Source organism: Oryctolagus cuniculus, chromosome 1 (assembly GCF_964237555.1).
Source record: "Oryctolagus cuniculus chromosome 1, mOryCun1.1, whole genome shotgun sequence".
NCBI lineage: Eukaryota > Metazoa > Chordata > Mammalia > Lagomorpha > Leporidae > Oryctolagus > Oryctolagus cuniculus.
In genome coordinates, this window is record NC_091432.1 from 39465337 (window position 1) to 39481871 (window position 16535).

Sequence of the window (16535 nt, forward strand, 5' to 3'; positions counted from 1 at the left end):
CGTTTCCATAAGAAATGAAGGGTTCTTGCCTTATGTTAGACAGACATGGAAGAGCTCGTCTCACAAATACATACTGCCAAGGATATGTGAGTTTTACACTGCTGCTTGGAGGCCAGCTTGTTTATGTCTCTCTTGGTCCTACTCCAATGTGATCTCAGACATCATGACAGGGATTCTATATCACTCCATTGAAAGTGGTCCTCATTAAGTAAACCCTAGAAGAGTCTGCAGGCTGGAATAAAAAATGCCTTGGTCTGTCTTGGGGATTCTGCAGAGGGGAGGAATGTTGGACTTTTCCATCTAAAGTTTAATGTCCAGCTTTCAAGATAATTTATGTATCCTATAAACCCTCTTGAATTCTCCTTGAAAATTGACTACATATACTGTTTATCTGGAAAAATCTGCATTGCCATTTCTGTCCAATTGCAATATTTCTAAAGACAATGATTTACTATCTGTTTTATATTGAAGAAAATCATAAAGCGTATCTATTGCTCACAGAGAAGATTGTATTGTCAGCATTTCTGTCATATCATTCATTAGTAGACTGGAAAGAACAAGTTCAAGTCATTTATATTTGTCCGAGCTTAATTGTTTATAATGTGAAGTTAAAATCAGCCACAGAAAGTGTTTTTATTTAACTGTGATTACTAGATAATTGTGAAATAGAAATCTTAGCATTTTAAAGCACTTAAAAGGGAATTATCAAGGTATACAATCTTTACTTTTTGCTAAGAGGAAGGAGGGTACATATAACATTGAGCCATCACTACAAATGAAGGAAGTTGGTCATGCTTCTCTTAGGGTAGCCAATGATTTTTCATTATGAACAATATATTCAGCCGGCACTGTGGCTCAATATGCTAATCTACTGCCTGTGGCGCCGGCACACCGGGTTCTACTCCGGTCAGGGCGCTGGACTCTGTCCTGGTTGCCCCTCTTCCAGTCCAGCTCTCTGCTGTGGCCAGGAAGTGCAGTGGAGGATGGCCCAAGTGCTTGGGCCCTGCACCTGCTTGGGAGACCAGGAAAAGCACCTGGCTCCTGGCTTCAGATCAGTGCGGTGCGCTGGCCGCAGTGGCCATTGAGGGAGTGAACCAACAGAAAAAGAAAGGCCTTTCTCTCTCTCTCTCTCTCTCTCTCTGTCCACTCTGCCTGTCAAAAAAATTAAAATTAAAAAAAATATATTCATCCTACTCATATATTTGGGATTACATAAATGTTCTCAGAAAAATTAACACTAATCTTCCAATTTCATAGTCATATACAATTATGTAAAATAATTACTCTAGATACCATTGTATCTTAGAGACAGTAGTGGCCTGGAACTCAATGGATGGCTTAAGAAAGCAATAGAAAATTCTATGGTAAGGGAATATACTCTTTAGCCTTCAGACTCAAACTATTCATTCACAAAAATTCCCATAGTCAGTTGACTGTGATACATGTTAGATATTTCAAATTTGATGCAATTTGTTTACATTTTCATAGTGCTGGTTTTTTTTTTTCTTTTTTTTCTTCCAAACAGTAAGCAGTTGGATTTTTCACTAGATCCTTCTCTAAAGAGATTTATGACCTAACACCTGTTCCCAGGATCAGGTCTTCCTATTTGACTCTGTACCTTCCCCAGGACATCTGCTTTGGAGTTTCTATGCTGTTCACACCCTTGACCCTACTCTCCTAAGAAAATTTTATGGCCTGTATGTCACATTTCTGGCCTAGTCTCTCTTTGGAAATGGATAATCACATTTGTCCATTTTAATTTTATCTGTTATAGCACCTAAGGTTTACTTTTGGGCAGATGATGTCCCTGTGCTTCATAGATGTTGATTCAACCATCAGAGTACTCATATTTCCCCATTTTTGATTAGTGAGGTAGTGAGTAAGAAACTTATCCGACACTCTATCTTGTTTGTAACACTGGGATTTGAACTCAGGGAGATTGACTTTAGTCTCTACTCTTAATGGCATGGGATGCTCTCACCCAATCATCCCACAGCCATCATTTTCTCTGAGAAACATTCTTTGTTCTCAGGCTGGGATAACTGTTTTGTTTTGTTTTCCACATGTGCTCTGACCATCCCTTGTGTTCATGCCCTGATATGGTACTTACCACTATGCTGTAATCACCGATCTCTTTATCAGTTTCCATAAACAAGTGGTGAGCTACTTGAGAGAAGGCACTGTTTTTTTTAATTTATTTTCTTCTTCACTCAATTACGGCATATGGGAAACCTTCAGTAAATATTGAAAGAATGGATGAAGTAGTTGGCTGGATCACATCTCTCTATATTCTGCTTCTGTAAATTGACTGGCTCATAGTAAAAACATTAAGTGCACACTTCGTTTAGAAGTCTCTTCCTGCTTTTGTAAGTATTTTATTTTGTTCTTGAACAGTATGCACCATATAAATGAAACCTTATTTAATCATCAGACATTTATTAAGTGTATATTATTTGCCCGATGTTATTCTAGGCCCTATTAGCATCTATGAACAAGACAGACAAAACCACTGTTCTTCAGAAGCTGGTTGGATTGTTTTGGCAGCATAATCTGCTAGGGAGTTTAGGAACCAGGGTGTATTACTATGCTGTTCTCTTGGGTTTAATACCTATAGAAGGAAGGTTAAGAAATCAGGGTTGGACAGAGGAGAAAACTGAACTATAGTGTAAGTCCCTCAATAGTCTGAGGTTAAAATGGTTTTCCACAGTTGTCTCAGTTGAAGTGGATAGGTGTAGACCCACCTGCCATGATGAATAATTGTATCTGAGCTCTCCCAAGAAGGGGTTGATCTTGGGAAAAGTGGTTATCTGCAGCTGAGACATTCCTCAAGGGGCAGACAGCTGAAGGCTATCTGATGAGAGGAGGAGAATTTGATGGTACATCACCAGCTGCACTATATAACATGCTACATGCTGAATATCACATAGTTCCACTATAGTCATACTTTATTTCTTTTCACTGAAAAGTCACTTTTATTGAGTTCCAACCAGCTGCACAATCTGTTCCTAACATTAAACTCCTTCCTTCGCAACTTGGTCTGTCTGAAGTGATTCCATGAAAGTCTTGCTTTCCTCTACAGTCTGGAAGTGGTGATGGCCAAACCTGGAGGTGGTGTTGATGAACTTAAGGTCAATCTTATAGACCTGCTGTTTGGTCTGTATCTGTTGATACAGATACAGGGTGTTGATAGATACAGACCAAACAGCAGACGATCAGCATTTGATACTTGGTCCCCACCACACAGCATTTCAGCATGACAAAGTCATTGGTCACTTCATCATAATGGACAGAGTCATCCAGAAGGTTGATGCTTTTGTTGGACAGGTTATAGTTGGTAGAAACATTATTCTTGATCAGGTTGCTGTCCTTGATCAAGTAGCCCTGCCCAATCTTGCAAGTCTTCTTGCTGATTTATGTGTGTTGATGAAGTCTTTCTGTCCAGTCTGTGACACAGAGTAGGCTACTCCAGTCATTCTAGTGTTCAGTTCAGTCTCTCAGCTATGGTGCCTCGATCTCCATCACATGGGCTTTCTTCTGCCATAGAGGAAACAGGTACGTCTGGGTGTGGGTGATTATGCTGGCGACCCGGTATTATTTCCCTCATGTTCCATGCTGTTGAAGTCCTTCTTCAACTGCTCCTTCTGAAGTCATCCTACCATTTCTTGAAATGCTTGGTGAAGGACTTCTTTTTCAATTTATGCCAGTTCTTGTAAAAGTGCCTTTTGCACTCATCAATGATACACTTGGCAAAGATGGTCTTAAAGGTCTGTTGGCTTCAAGCAGGTTCCATGTAACCCATAATGCCTACAACCACCATGGGCGGTATCTCCACAGCGGTCATACCTCCACAACTTCCTTCTGGTTCACCTTGAATCTGAGCATATCAAATATTCACAGATGTGAGTCATGTTGGTCTTGTAGCCCAGGAAGGCTGTGAGGTACACAGGCTTGGAAATTTACTTACCTGTGAGGTCTATTGCTGTGATTCTGAGGCATGAAGCCCAGGATCCCATGTCTGGGAACAGAGAACTTCCAGTGAGATCCTGCTTCTAAATCTGCTGTGGAACCAATATAGTCATAATTAAAGAATATAAGCCCAAGCCCTGCATCTCTGTGTTTTTGTTGTTTATAGCAACAAATGTTATCCAAAAATGTCAGAGAAAGGTGATCAAGTTTATTATGTTTTGAGAAACAAGAGAGTATTTCAATGTTGATTATTATATAGAAAATTACAGCTAATACAGAATAAATGTGATGAGTTAAATTATTATTAATAATAATTTATTATTTTAAACTGCAATTTTAAATAATTGGGTGCTTTCAATCTCTTTTTAAAGGTGGTATGGAAAGCATCACATTTCTATTAGTTGCAATCCCCTATATAATAATCAATATCATTCCTGGGACTAATATATACACATTGACCATTTGTACTGATATTTTTGGGACAAACCATTGTCAGTTTTTAATCACTCTTTAATCATCTGCTCAGGAGAGTGAAATGTTCCCATGTTTACATCTATCAGGAAATCTGTGCCCCTTCCTGAATTTACTTTGCTCCTTTCTTCCATTTTCCCATACCCTTTCTGCCTTATGTTCCACTTTCCCTTCCTCTCCAATTGTTTCTCTCTCCCTCTTTCTCACTCTCCCTACTCCAAAAACACACACACAGCATTTATTGAACACATCATAGTGTCACCCTATATTAAAAGTCACTAAGATGTGATTCTTGGCCTGCAGTTCTCAAAGGAAGTGATCTCTATCAGCATGATGAAGCCGAAAATTTCAGCCTTGAATTCACCTGATCTCAAAGAACTTTCTCTTTAACAATGGTAAATCTCCATACACCAAAGACATTGATTTCCAAGATCATATTATCTTTGAATCATCAGAGAAAGAACTCAACCTTTCACCTGACTCAGTGCCAGAAATGAGATCTGAAGGAGTCCACAGGTATTCTTTGAGGACAAGAAGGGACGACTCACCTTCAGTTTCTCTTGTTAATCATCTTCCCTTTGACTGTGGTGACTGATGAGGTAAATTCCCTCAGCAAGCTGAGGCAATAGTTTCCAAAGGAAAGTAAGTTTTGTTTTGTATTTGCTCCTCCTCATCATCAAGCTGTGCTTACGTTCCCAGCCCCAATCTGCCCACAAACGGCCATCTGGCCCACAGCTGCTGTGTCCAGCTGGAAACACTGCTGCATGAGCAGTCCAAGGGCTCCTTTTACTTCTTGTAAATGACAATCTCTGCGTTGTAGGTTGCCCCTCCCTTCAACTGGAAAGGCAACAACTGTCATTTTATTTAATTTTTCTTTTCATGCATGGTTGTTTACAATGGGAACACATATGTCAGGCATATGGCAGGCGAAATGGTGGGCTTAAACTTTGAGCATGACCAGTTGCATTTCATCGGCTCTAAGAGTACAGTTCTCAGGGAAAAGCTTAAAGGTTGAAGTGGCGAGGTTAGCGTTGTGGACTCCAGCCAGAAGCATGCTCATTTATTTGGTCAGGAGAGCCTGCTGGTTGAGTGCTAACGGTGCTAGAAAATAACCTTCCCTTTATCCTTTTTTTTTCCATTCTTTCCCTAACCAAGCTTGCTGATAAGATTAGGATTAACAATAATTAATGTTTATAGAGTGCTTATTATGTCCTTGGCACAGTGCTGAGTGGTTTGTAAGGATTATCTTATTAAATACTCTTGACCACCCTATGAAGTGGATATAAACATTACTCCAATCCAAAATTTCAAAATTGGAATTTCTAAGAAAGAAAGTCACTTGTCCGAGGCCACATAGCTTGTTCAGCACACTGCCCTGTGTTTGCTAAATGGTAGGATTATTGTCAACTGCTTGAGGACAGGAACTATGAATTGTCTAGCAACGGTAGTTCAATATCTGGCATAGAACCTCCCTCAGAGAAGATACTAAAAAATGATAGATATCAAATAAAAGTATAAAAATGCTTGCACTTTACAGTAGAAGGTTATTTGTTTTCTCCTCTAAAAACCATGAATCTCTCTAAGCAGCTTTACTGGAAGCTATCTACCCTTAGGGATATGGTAGAGAAAAATACCACCATTATGCTGATCACTCCTGGAACTATTATCACTCATACACAATCTGCCCCTTCTTGCTTTAAGACAGATTACAAATAACGTTGTCTTAAACCTGCCTTCAAATGTTCCTGGAGTCAGGTTGTTTACTGCTTTAACACACCCTCTGTGTTCCACCTATTCAGTCTTATCTATCTCCAAAATCCAGCGGATACGTTATCAACTCCAGAAAGGATTCACAGGTTCCTTGTTTCCCTTTTGTTCTTGTGATGTTCAGACTCTTGAACATCAAAAGATAATGACAGAAACCCAGCAGATGATGTGTAGAAGCTGAGGGCTGAGAAGCTGAGTATAGAGAGCTTGGCACACAGACTCAGTTTTTTATTTTGGACAGTCCCTGGAATATTGGTTAACAATGACTCTTTGGTCCAGGCTTTGGGACCAGACTTTTGGTCTCATATCCTTCATGGCTGCCATACCATTCTTTCCTCAGCTTCTCATCTGTAGGTGTCCAACTGTGATCATGATAAAGACACAGACTTATAATGGAACTATTTCTTCACATTGAAATATTAAACAGTATTCTAACTGACATGTACACATTCAATCTGTTCCAGGTAGTTTACTTGCAAAATAGTATGAGTCTGGTAACCAAAGGGCAGGGCTAGTCTAAATTGAAACAGAATATATCAGTTTCTTAGGTTGGAATTTTAGGGCTCCTATGGAGGTCTTTATTCCTCAATCATTTTCCCTTTTTGCTGCTTCCTAAAAATCCACTCAGTAATTCCATTTGGTTATACTTGGCTCTGTATATGGAGTCAAAATTTGATGCCCAAATATTTTATCTTTAGGAGCTTTCCTTCCAGGCAGTGTATTCATCTGGAAAGTCAAGCTATTAGACTGGTTGTGAGTTTTGCTTTGTTTTCTTATTTGGCCCATTGCATGTTTAGAACTAGGGTCAGAGTAACCTCAAATTACTTGTTATTTGTTCAGAGCACCATAGCTGGCAAAATGGTTTTAGAGGCCCTCTCTTGGGCCTTAAAACTTCCCTACAAGGGATAAGACTTTCAATTTATTTTGCAAATGAAGAAATCAAGACTTAAAGAGATGGAACTTCTGACCCAAGGTCTCCCAACTGGTAAATGAAAGGCTGTTGTGTTGTAGTTCCCCATGCTTTTCCAAGCATATATTTCCCATTCTTCACACTCACTCATGCAGTGTAAACCACATCGGAATTACCTGGGGTCTTATTAAGATCATCAGTGTCAAAGCTGCACCCTAACTGATTCTAGGTTCACTGGAATGGGTGGGGCCTAGCCTGGTATTTTTTATATTCTTTATCTATTATATGAACCAATAATCTGTAATTTATTTTCATGATACCACAAGTAATACAAATATTAGTGATTTCTTTGTAGCAGTTATTAAGAAGACAGACTAATTAAACCATTGAATCCCTGGAGAAGTCAATTTTCTGTGGATAAATAGGCTTTAAATTCCTATTTTCTGTTATTCCAGCAGACAGTTTTCTCGCCAGACTACATACAGCCCCAGGAAAAATTAAAGGTTAAGGTTATCTCTTAACTTGCCAACTGTTGGTATTTGACATTCTGTTTGTGCTCCTCCAATTGCTCTGTCATGGAAATAGTATTTATAAGAGCTATCACCAGCTCACTTTAATATCTCACCCGCTGCCTGGAGGCAGAGTGTTAACTAGTTTACAGTTTATCCTTTCTTAGATTTATGGTGAAAACACATTTTCCAATGAACACATTCCTGTCTTTCTCTGGGGTTCCAGGATAACACTTCAGATGTGATCAGTGGCTTAGACCCAGAGCACAATCTGCTAGCTCCAGCACAGTTTGCTAAGCAGTACAGGCAAGTTTGCAGAGCCTCCCCCAGTGCAGGTTCCTTCAAGCTCACCTGAAATTGAGTCTAATTACTTTTTCAGGTATCTCATTTTGAGTACAAGGATGAGGTCAATTCTCTGCTCTGGGTCTTTAGTGGAAGGTGACTCTGCTGCGAAAATTATAGGGAAAAGTAAAGGGAGGGAAAAATGGAGAGAGAGGCCGGCGCTGCGGCTCACTAGGCTAATCCTCTGCCTGCGGCGCCAACACACTGGGTTCTAGTCCCGGTTGGGGCACTGGATTCTGTCCCGGTTGCTCCTCTTCCAGGCCAGCTTTCTGCTGTGGCCCGGGAGTGCAGTGGAGGATGGCCCAAGTACTTGGAACCTGCATGTGCATGGGAGACCAAGAGGAAGCACCTGGTTTCTGGCTTTGGATCGGCGCAGCATGCTGGCCATATGGCTATTTGGGCGGTGAACCAACGGAAGGAAGACCTTTCTCTCTGTCTCCCTCTCTCTCACTGTCTAACTCTGCCTGTCAAAAAAAAAAAAAAAAAAAAAAAGGAGAGAGAATTCTGAGTAGTTAAAACTCAGTGAATGTGAGACTTCCATTAATCAGAACTCCAATTTTAGTAGGAAGAAATAAACCTTGACAAGACCACTTTTTTTTTTTTTTGCAAAGGCAATTATAAAAAATTAAAACAAAATAAAAAACTTTCCTGATTATGTCATGGGTACTGTTAGATTGCAAGTTAGGGAGGTTCTTTATTCATCTTTACTCCTTTTTAACTAACACTCTGCCTGAAATACATTCAGACTTAATACATTTGGGTTCTTTTGTTTGTTTGTTACTACATTAATTTTGTATTTCTATCACCTAAACATATAGTTATTTTTTTGTTATAATTTAAATTTTTAAAACCATCAAGTCAATGATATTTTCATGTCTTAAAATGAAAAATTGTCAAATGAATTTTGACAATTCTGAAATTTTTTATTTCTAAATAATATAAGAATACTGGATTTTCTTCACTTGTAGATTTTATAGATTATTAATCAACTTAGTGTGGGGAGCAGCCCGGACTGGACTGAGTTACTGGAATTAAGACTTATTCTATGCATCTGCTCTCCCACAATATGGCGCTGGGAGAGAAGTAAACAGCTTCCACACAGCTGCCTCCAGTTCAGCTAATAAACTGTAGGACTTGCTCCTGATTGGAGGAGAGCAGCGTACTCGGCGTGTGGGCAGCCGAGTTAGGATTGGCGGAGGAGGACTATAAAGGAGGAGAGAGACGGCATGCACGAGGAACATCTATGGGGAACATCTAAGGGGAACATCTAGCTGAAGGAACACCTGTGCAGCCCCCGAAGAGAGCCGGCCGGCGGTGTGCCGCTCCCCTGCGGAAGTGGGGAATGTGGCAGGGGGAACTGCCCTTCCACGGAGGTGGAAGGGATAGTAGCCAACCCGGGAAGAACCAGCAGCAAACCCGGGGAGGGCCAAGCAGACGAAAGAACAGCGCAGGGTCCTGTGTCGTTCCTCCTTGAAGAGGGGGAGCGACAACTTAGTGTTAACTTTAGAGATTATCTCATGGCCTATTTTGGTAGTTGATGATTTAAGTTATGTGTAATCTTTATGTTTAATCTCCATTCCCCCAACTTTTTAGTCTCTATCCTTTGAATATAACTGTTGCACAACTTGGTTAAATGAATAAATCATTTACCTTATTACATCTAAGTTTCTTTGCTACTAAGCCAGATAATGTACAATGATTATGTTTTCTTTATTACATGCTTTGCTTTTTTCCTCAGGTTAACTACCTGTTTTATGCTTATTTCTTTTTATTTATTAAAATTCCTATTAAATTTTCAATCATGCCTTTAAAATACAACACAGTTTCAATATTTTTTCACATATGTTGATATATGTATCATATGTACCAAGTAGTTTCTTAGTTCCTTGTTGATGTTTTTCTCTTAGATGCCTCATCTTTGCTCAAATCTGGATGACCTGTTCTACAGAAATGGCTCAGTTGCTATCATTCTGATTGCGCTAAGAAGCCCTTGCAAGGGTCCCTAAAGATCCGCTCCTCTTGGTGCTCCTGCTTTTGTGCATTCTCGTCCTTTCGGGTGCAGTCTGAAATTATTCACTCCATCTAACAAATCACACATGGCAGAAGTGATGGGATATCTCTTTCTGAATCAAGGTTATGGTTTCTAAACTGGGAACTTTGCGGTCACTGGTCTTTCCCTCTCTCTGTTTCAGTTTCTCAGTTGTCCACATCTGGAGGAATCAGAGGCAATATTGTGCGGCAGTGATGTTGACAGACTTAATGTAGCAGTCATCTGCTAATATGAGCCTACAGGCTGCCTCCATGCCCATCCCAATTTAGACTTAAGACTGTGGTCCTGGCACCCTGTCTTCTATCTTGACTCACCTACTTATTTGTTCAAGAAAATTACTGCTAAGGAGGAATGGGAAGGTAAGTTTTTGGTTTTTTTGTGTTGGATCTTCTCTGAACCCAGATATTCTAACACTGACAACACTGGGCTTTAGGATATTTGATATTACTCCAGTCAAAATGCCAGGTAAAACTTGACATTGAGACAGTGCATGCACACACATGGGAATGACATATAAGTGATGGTGCACTCTGACTGGGTGGTTCCTATGATAGATACTATAATGTGCCATCCAGTTCCCCTTCAGGAATAAAACACTCAGTACCAGTTGTGGGAGGAACTACTGGATGACAGCCTTCAGCAGAGATCTCTCTGCACTGGGCTGAAAAAAATTGCCACACAATACTCATATCCCCTTCCAGGAAAAACCCACAATCAATGACTGATTAACTCTGGATGTATGGGCCTATCTTCTTCCTTCAGTTAGGGATGATTCTGAAGGGAAATTCCAACTCCAAAAGTTACAGCTCTTCACTAAGACTTTACCACATCTCAGTTGTTCTCTTCAATCCTGCTCATTCATTCTGCTCTACAAATGCTGAGTCCAGGTGCACTCCCTAATATGTGTCCTGCAGACTCTTCTTATTTGCATAATAGCTTTTGCATGACAACTTGTAACAGTGTTCTAGCTTGTACAGAGACAATATTTTCAGTAAACCATGGGTGACTAGCTGGGTACCCTGAGTGATATCAATCTGGAGTTCCATGCCCTTCAGTTTGAGAATATTTATGTGAATGACATTTTTGGTAATTTCCTTTCCATCGTTTTCTTTCCTTTTCTGGATATCCTTAATTAAATATTTGATAGTCTTTATTTAGCTTTTTGCCTTATATTTTTTCTTTTATATGTTATGCTTTTTAAATCTTGTACATATCTTATGTTGAGAATTTCCTTGACCTATTTTCAATATCTTACTAATTTTATATTTAGCTATCATATATTAATTTCCAACTGATTTTAGGTACTTTGTTTATTTTCCTCTTCTCTATCTCTTTCCTTATATCTTTGGGTTTCTCACCTTTTTTCCTGTAATCTTTTTATTTCGTGGATACAATATCCTCTTTTATCTCCTGGAGTTGACTTGTAGTTGATTGTTCCATGTGTCCAGGTAGAGTTGAAGTTATAAATAAACACTAGACAGAGACTGTAAATATACCAGAAAGCTAAGGCTTTATTCTGTGGATAGTATGAGAATCAAATAATGTAATTTAAATATGGTCCTATTATAGAGGCTACAACATAGTAACTGTTCAGGAATTAATAGAAGAAAGGGGAGAAGAAAAATTCTTTTTAATAGTTCAGGTGAGTGAGCAATATGTTTAGTTACAGAGTGTCATTGGATATAAAATAAATGGAAGGATTAGAGGCTTATTAAGATAGGTATCTATTAGTCTTATTCAATTAATTATATTGTTCTTTTCTTACAGGCAGAGAAGAGTCCTCATATAAATTGATTATATGAATTTTTCAAATTATAGCAGAATTGTGGTCATTATTCATTGTCTCTTATACCTTGGAGTAGCTTTATATTCTATAGCATTACAGTAGCATTGGCATTATATTTTACTTTAATACCTCTAGAGCATTTGAAGTCTGATTTCCTTTTGGGTAAATGTGTAAACACAAAATCACATATAAATTGTTTTAGGATGGATAATTGAAAATTAAGTGCACCATTTCCTCCTTCCCTTCTTCCCTTCCTTCCTTCCTTCCATCCTTCCTTCCCACCTTCCACTCTTAATTCTCTCCTTCTTCCAATCTACCCAACAACCTTTCTCTCCTCATTAATTAGTTGAGTAGCTGTCATGTTGCAGCTACCAGGTAAGCTACAAAATTCTCTGTTCTGTTAGCTTCGGACCTGGGAAGAGATTCTACCACAAACTTGATTTTAGAGACTAAATTTATATATATTATCTATTATAATCCAAAGTAGAATCCTGTAGTTTGTTGACATCTATGTTCAGCTGGTAAGGTTCCTCATGCATGCCCTTGGATTGTTGTGCATTGTCTATTCCCTCTATATCCATGCCCTTCATTTCTACACAAATGTGAGTGAGCTCTTGGTAGGGAAGAGACAAACTTTCCATGTTAAATCTTTCTTGTTCCTCAGGTTCTGGTTCCCTGGGTGCTCTCATTATCATAAACATAATTATTCACATGAAGATTGCTAAAATAAAAATAATAAACAAAACATGTCACCATGTTGTTTTATTCCCTGTTACATTTCAGAGCAGAATTATATTTCATTCAAACACCGCTAGATCGTTCATAGTCCAATTTCCTTCTGGTAAATGCATAAAGAAACACAAAACCGAAGAAAAATTGCTAAGAATATTTGAAGAGGAAATTTCATCAAACAGTGTAATGATGCAAACTCAAGGAAGGAATAGGTGGGACTCAGATTGGGTGAGGTGGAGACACGATTAAAACATCTTTTCCCACTGGGGCATCTGAAAAAAATTACTAATCCTCTCTGAGCACTACACACTGATTGTAGTAAAACAGGCATAATAACATCTTTCTCTATAACCCTGGACTGCAGGAGCATAAATTGAATAACATATGGGAAAGCAATTTGAACTACTTGGACATCAGGAGCGACTGACCTAAGGCATGGTTTTATGATTTTCTCTTTGAAATTTGGCATTTCAAATGGTGACCTAAAAGACATTATTTGAAGTTAAAAGCATTAACATACTGCATTTATGATGATCTTTTAATTGCAAGAACCTAAAGTCATATAAAACATCATGTTTGGATAACCATTAAAAATAAATTCGGATTTTTTTTTTAAATTAAAGCAGTTGCTATACTTTATTAGTCAGGAGAGGCTAGGCTAATGCTGTGGTAACAAACAACCCCATATTTTCATTGATTTAATACCTTGAGCTATTTCTCACTAACACAAAATCTGGTAGAAATCCAGGCAGCTCTCCAGGGTAGCTGCCAGAGCAGTGATTCAGCACTCCATGCTTCCTCAGTCCTGTGGCTTTACCAGTGCAAGATAAGAATTTCTCCTTGATTGCTGGCATTGCTGGTGGACGGACTGGAGAATCATGAAGTGCTTTCCAAGGTCTCTGCCTGGAAGTGCCACATCCCATTCTGTTATACATTATTGTATTTAATTAGTCAACATTAGACAAATATCCCTCCCCACCCCCAAATGCTAAGAAGTTTAGTCTCCATATACCCAGAATGGAAAGGTGATTTGAATATTGGGCAGAAATAATGTCTATAATAATGATGTCTGCAGTACTTACACGGTTGGAACTTGCTTCCCATTCCATGGATCATAGGTCTAACAATGATAAAGATGAAAAGAAATCAGCCCTAACAATTCATTAAGCAGGAAGGATGATTAAGCCTTTATGGAGTAGAACCCAGAGCTTCCAGCTGCTGGTTCAGCACTTTTACTCCAGTAGCATTCCCCAAGTGCTTTCCTCGGAAGTTTAATAGGTTTCTTTCCTAGGCAAGGTTGATTGCACTATTAAATTAATTCATCAACAAGGTTAACATTGGGATCAAGAAGGATAAATAGGTTCATTTGTAGAAGAACTTCTTAGAGACTTTAAAGTAATACAATACACTATGACTGTTTTGGTGCTAGAATAGTAAGTAATTATTTGTCACTCTTAAGTACACAAAACATCCCCTCATTCCTAATATTTATTATTTTTAGAGTATCATATAAGTGAAGCTCTTCAGGAAATGCCATATTTCACATTGTATTTGTAAAATTACTTTTTTAAACTGACATACAGGAATTGAGTGTGTATCCATGTGTTGAACAATGTGATATTTCAATACATGTATACATTGTGTATTTTTTAACAAAATAAGCATATCTATCTCCTCAACTACATATCTTTTTGTTATAAGAATATTCTCAAAATTTTTTCTTCTTTTTTTGAAATATGCCGTATGTTATGGCTATCTATAATCTTTCTTCAATGCAATAGAACAAGAGAACTTGTTTGTCTGATATAATTATAGCTTAGTGTCCATTGAAACAACCTTTTTGCAATTCTCCCTCCATTCTCCTCCATTCTTTTCAGCATCTGGAAGGCACTATTCTATTCCTAGCTACTATAGGACCAACTTTTTTTTTTTTTTTTTTTTTTTTTTTTTTTTTTTAGATTCTGTATATCAATGAGACCATGCATTGTCTATCTTTCTGTTTCTGGCTTATTTAACTTACATAATGACCTTCAGTTCTACCCATGTATTCACAAATGACAGAATTTCAGCATTTTGAAGGCCGAATGGTATTCTTTTGTGTATATTTGCAACATTTTCTTTATACATTCATTGGTTGATGGGCACTAGAGTTGTTCCCAATTATTTTGAATATTGATGTCATTAACATGGGAGTTCTCTCTGTTTTTATTTTCTTTGAAGTTATATTCAGTAGTGGGATTGATGAGTTAAAGTAAGAGTTCAATTTTTAATTTTTAAAAAATTTTTTTTAGTAAATATAAATTTTCAAAATACAGTTAATGGATTACAATGGCTCCCCCCCCCCATTATTTCCCTCCCACTCACACCCCTCCCATCTCCCGCTCCCTCTCCCATTCCATTCACATCAAGATTCATTTTCAATTATCTTTATATACAGAAGATCAATTCAGTATATATTAAGTAAAGATTTCATCAGTTTGCACCCACACAGAAACACAAAGTGTAAAATACTGTTTCAGTACTGGCTATAGCATTACTTCACATTGGACAACACATTAAGGACAGATCCCACATGAGGAGTAAGTACACAGTGACTCCTGTTGTTGACTTAACAATTTGACACTCTTGTTTATGGCGTCAGTAATCTCCCTAGGCTCTAGTCATGAGTTGCCAAGGCTATGAAAGCCTTTTAAGTTCGCCGACTTTGATCTTATTCCAACAGGGTCATAGTCAAAGTGGAAGTTCTCTCCTCCCTTCAGAGAAAGGTACCTCCTTCTTTGATGACCCGTTCTTTCCACTGGGATCTCACTCGCAGAGATCTTCCATTTAGGTCTTCCTTTTTTTTTTTTCCCTAGGGTGTCTTGGCTTTCCATGCCTAAAATACTCTCATGGGCTCTTCAGCCATATCCAAATGCCTTAAGGGCTGATTCTGAGGCCAGAGTGCTATTTAGGACATCTGCCATTCTATGAGTTCACTGTGTATCCCGCTTCCCATGATGGATTGTTCTCTCCCTTTTTGATTCTATCAACTAGTATTAGCAGACACAAGACTTGTTTGTGTGATCCCTTTGACTCTTAGACCTATCAGTGTGATCAACTTTGAACTGAAATTGATCACTTGGACTAGTGAGATGGCATTGGTACATGCCACCTTGATGGGATTGTATTGGGATCCCCTGGCATGATTCTAACTCCACCATTTGGGGCAAGTCCGATTGAGCATGTCCCAGATTGTACATCTCCTCTCTCTCTTATCCTACTCTTATATTTAACAGGGATCATTTTTCAGTTAAAATTTAAATACTTAAGAATAATTGTGTGTTAATCACAGAGTTCAACCAATAGTACTAGAACAAAACAAAGAGAAAATACTAAAATGGATAAAGTATTACATTGTACATCAACAGTTGGGACAGAGCTGAGTATCCTACATACTATTTTCCCAGTGGGTATAATAATTTACATGACCATGAATAGCACATTTGGGTTTCATTTCTGCACATCCTGCTGGAATTTGTTCTTTTGTGTTTTTGAAGATAGGTATGGGGTGATTGCTCATTGTGTTTTTGACACTTCTCTGATTATTTGTAATATTGACCACTTTTTCATATACCTTTTTTCCATTTGTATATCTTCTTTTGAAAAATGTCTATTTAATACTACCGTTCTTTTTTTAAAGATTTATTATATTTATTTGAAAGACAGAGTTATAGAGGGAGGTAGAGACAGAGAGAAAGGTCTTCCATCCGCTAGTTCACTCCCTAATTGTCTGCAACGGCCAGAACTGTGCTAATCTGAAGCCAGGAGCCAGGAGCTTCTGGATCTCCCACGTGGGCGCAGGGGCCCAAGCACTTGGGGCATCTTCTACTGCTTTCCCAGGCCTTAGCAGAGAGCTAGATCAGAAGAGAGGAGGCAGCCAGGAATTGAACCGGTGACCATATGGGATGCCGGTGCTTCAAGCCAGGGCTTTAACCCACTGTGCCACAGCGTCAGCCCTTCTAA

General features: G+C 38.6%; 1 pseudogene; it reads right to left on the minus strand.

Moving 5' to 3' along the window:
* Positions 1–3389: 3389 nt before the first annotated feature.
* Positions 3390–13456, minus strand: LOC138845935 (large ribosomal subunit protein uL3 pseudogene; annotated as a pseudogene).
* Between the last annotated feature and the right edge of the window lie 3079 nt (positions 13457–16535).